The sequence below is a fragment of the Meleagris gallopavo genome, chromosome Z (assembly GCF_905368555.1).
Source record: "Meleagris gallopavo chromosome Z, MGAL_WU_HG_1.1, whole genome shotgun sequence".
Classification (NCBI taxonomy): Eukaryota; Metazoa; Chordata; class Aves; order Galliformes; family Phasianidae; genus Meleagris; species Meleagris gallopavo.
In genome coordinates this window covers 58388503-58392964 of record NC_139435.1, presented here as the reverse complement: position 1 = coordinate 58392964, position 4462 = coordinate 58388503, and positions in this window count along the sequence as shown.

Genomic DNA, 4462 nt, shown 5'->3' with positions numbered 1-4462 from the left:
TCTCTAGCTTGCTTTGGGTGCTGTAGGTCACAAGGTACTTCCCAGTCTCGCATATGACAATGGCAAGCAGCACCCAAAAAAACACAGAGCAGGACTTGAACAGCCTATGGCACCGGTGGAGACATGCGGAGAGACATATACTTGGTGAAGAATAAATTCTTAAGACTCTTGGAAGCCTGCATTCAGCTTGACAAATTTTCAGTGCCAATCTTCCCGCTTCACTTGCCAACGCTCTGGTTGGCCAGACACTAAAGTAGATCTATTCCTGTAAGTGAGGGGAAAACCCAACAGCCTCAGAGGATATTGCCTGATCACAGAGTTATAAAATTGCTTAGGGTGGAATGGACTTCTGGAGATCTGCTCCAAACTCACCCTCATTCAGCACCAACCAGATCAGGTTCCCCAGGACCATGTCCAGGCAGCTTTGAAAATGTCCAAGGACTGCACAGCCTTACTGGGCAACTGTGCTAGTGCTCTACCGCAAAAGTCCTTCATAATCTTTATATACAACTTCTTGTATTCCAGCGTGTGTTTATTGCCTCTTCTTCTGGCACTGGGCACCACAGAAAAGATCCTAGCTCCATACTCTTTGCACTCTCCTTCATATAATCACAGAAGCCTTAGGGTTGAAGAGACTTTTAAGGCCATCTAGTTCAACTTCCTTCAATGAACAGGGATTTCAGACATTTACAGGTATTGAAGAGATCCTCCCTAAGCTTTTTCTTCTTCAGTCTCTCTCCTCTACGAAAGATACTCTATTTCTTTTGACATTTTCATGTCATTTCATAAGACTCACTCTGGCATGCTGGGGGACCCAGGGGCTGAACATAATACAGCAGGTGTGACCTCACCAGGGCTGAGTATGGGGGATCTGAGGATGAAGTAAATTTAGCGGAATAAGCAGAAAGATGTACATTTTCACCTGCAATATGAATGTTATAGGTTAAATCCACTGCTTAAAAAAAAAAGAAAAAAGAAAAAAAAAAGAAAAAAGAGAAAAAAGGAAAAGGAGCTGCCATCCTGGTAAGTCAAGTATTTAAAAGGGAAATGTCTTGGAGTGCCTGCTCTTCCTCTCTATGTGCAGAATTTACATCATAAATCATTTATAAGTGCTTGCCACTAGAGGTCATGTGTTTGCTGGCGGGAAAAAAAAAAAAAAGAAAAAAAAAAGACTGATCAAATTTCACTCATTTTTGTTCCAACAGAGAACCAGGAAAAACTGAACAAAAAAGATTACTCACCTCCAGGAAACACTGAAATGAATGTTAATGAAAATAAGAAATTATTACTTCTTCTACCTTCATCTGTTCATTAAATTCCGACAGCTGATAACAATCCATGGAACTCACTGTGAAGAAATTAATGACTGATAAAATACTTTGTAATATTATCACTGAATGTACTTATAGGTCAAACAACATCAAGTTTGCAGAAAGCAAACAAGATTTGACAGAAATGGAAAAATGATTGCATCAAGATACAATCAGAAGATGCCTTGAGTTCTCACACTGTGGTGCATTCATTAGGCCATACAACAATAGGAATAAATGTAGAAATTAATTTTAAGACACAACTTTAACCCCTTTACTATCACTAATAATGTTTAACAAAACATTATATTAATACCTTAGGTGTACTGGTGAATACATTTAAATGTATAGCACTACAAGATAAGTTGGATAGTCTTCCCAAGAAAGAAAAAAAGATTATTTTTGCTTAATAGTGTACGTCTCTGGATTGAGCTTACGTGCCACTGCTCCAGCCCGTTATCAATAATAACTAATGAGAAGTTTCCCTGTCCTTATCTTACCCCTTGAGGTTTTTTTCAGAGTATTTTCTCTCCCTGTTTTCATGAAGATGGGGATTTTGAGACTGATATGATGGTGCTTGGAAAACTACTACTGTTAAGTTGACATCCAAACTGGGCCATATACTTGGAAGAAGTGTTAATTGATTCTTTGAATATCATAAAATAGATAACAATTTAAGATCCAAGGTTTCTCTTCACTGGAAAAAAATCCATGTGAAAAAAAGAGACATAGATCGCTACAAAAGTAATGCCTCGTATTTATTATCATGGATACAAGAGAGCACATAAACACTACTTGATAGAGCAAATTTCCCCCTGGATGGGGAGCAGAATAAACCCCCATGATTCATGTGGAAACCGTTAGAGACCTACTACCCCAGCTGGACTGCTACAAGTCCATGGGGCCATATGGGATTCACCTGAAGGTGCTGAGGGAGCTGGTAGAAGTAGCCAAACCACTTTTCATCATCTATCAGCATTCCTGTTCAATCGGAGAGGTGCCAGATGACTGGAGGCTTGCCAATGTGACCCCCATCTACAAGAAGAGTCATAAAGTGGATCTGGGGAACTACAGGCCTTCAGTACCAGAAAAGGTTATGGAGGAGATCATCTTGAGGAAGATCATACAACGTGTGCAGGACAACTGGGGGATCAGGTCCAGGCAGCATGGGTTCATGAAAGGCAGGTGATGACCTGGATGAGTGCAGTAAGTGTACCCTCAGTGAGGTTGCAGGTGACACTAAGTTGGGAGGAAGTGTTGAACTACATGGGGGTAGGAAGGCCCTACAGAGGAATATGGATAGGCTGGATTGCTGGGCTGGGGCCTGGAATGAAGTTCAACAAGGCCAAATGCTGGGTCCTGCACTTTGGCCACAGCAACCCCAGACAATGTTACAGGCTTGGGGCAAAGTAGATAGAAGACTGTTTAGAGGAAATGAACCTGGAGGTATTGGTTGATGCTCTGCTGAACATGAGCCATCAGTGTACTCAGGTGGCCATGAAGGTATCATGGTTTTATGACGACAGAAAACCAATGGCATCCTGGCTTGTATCACACATAATGTTGCCAGGAGGAGCAGGGAGATGATGATCTCTCTGTACTCAGTTCTGGTGAGGCTGCATCTCAAGTACAGTGCTCAGTTTTGGGCCCATCAATGCAAGAAAGACATTGAGGCCCTGGAGCATATTCAGAGAAGGGCAACAAAGCTAGTGAGGGGTTTGGAGCACAAGTCTTATGAGGATCAACTGAGGGAGCTGGGATTGCTCAGTCTGGAGAAGAGGAAGCTTAGGAGTGACCTTACTGCTGTCTACAACTACCTAAAGGAAGGTTGATATGGGAGTTGGCCTCTTTTCCCATGAAACTAGCAACAGTATGAGAGAGAATAGCCTCAAGTTGTGCCAGGAGAGATTCAGGTTGGACGTTAGGAAATACTTCTTTGCTGAGAGAGTGGTCAGATGCTGGAATGGGCTGCCCAAGAAAGTGGTGGAGTCACCGTCCCTGAAGGTGTTCAAGAAACATTTAGATGTTGTACTGAGAGACATGGTTTAGTGGGAAATACTGGTGATATGTGGATAGTTGGAGTGGATGATCTTGGAGGTCTTTTCCAACCTTGATGATTCTATGATTCCCACCTAAAGAATACTATTTTTCATCATACTCACCACCATTACTGTGCATTTTCACCAGCAATGAACAAGAGCCTGCATGCTGCACTCATAATAATTTGCACCACTGGAGTTGATCACTGTTCCTATGATGAAACACACCACCTACTGCCTCACTGTGCTCACCCACTGTTTGGTCTCAAACGTTCTGCAAGTATTGATGAATGTCAGTGGGTGCCATTTTTTCCACATTCAGTGACACCTTTTGCTTCGTCCGCACTTCCATGTCAGATACCATTTTGTCAGACTGCCCTCTGTTGCTGTCTGTCACACAGCAACAAAATGTAATGCAGTATTGGTGGGAAGCTTCACCCTCTACTGCTGTACTATCAACATCTGCCTCAGACGTCATGAGCCAAAGTAGTAAAATAGGAGGCATTACTTTTGGAGCCCTCATACTTGCTTGAAGAAAGGTAGCACTGTTTTTAACTATTTTGAGAAAATTCCATCCTACACCAAATAACTGGAAATGATATGCTACCATGGTTTCTCATCACCATTATTACTGCAAGATTATCCACAGTGGAGAAAGATTGTATTTTGATTGCCTTTGTATCAGAGTTGAAGTTTTAGAGGAATATGGCATCTGAAACATTCCATGAATACTAAAAAGTGGCCTGGAAAATGTGTTGTAGGAATCTAGTGTAATCCATGTTACATGTTATTTTATTGCTAGTAAAGTCAATGGAAGTATTGTAGTGATAAAATGTGTCATTTTTCTGGGAGATAAGCTTTTTACAAGGAGATAGTGGGTTTGCGTACCTCTTGACCTTTAAATGAGAGGGGAATATCACATAGCATATCCATTCAGCTTCATACTTCTTTTACAGATGTGTCTTTCATTCCTATCCCTAGCCCCAAATTATTCACGAGGAAAAAACTATGGTTTTCTTTTCTTTTTTTCTTTACACATTCACAGATCTTATCTAGCATTCCTGTGTCCTATGTTCATATCTGATCAACAGTGTGATGTATCATGAGACCATG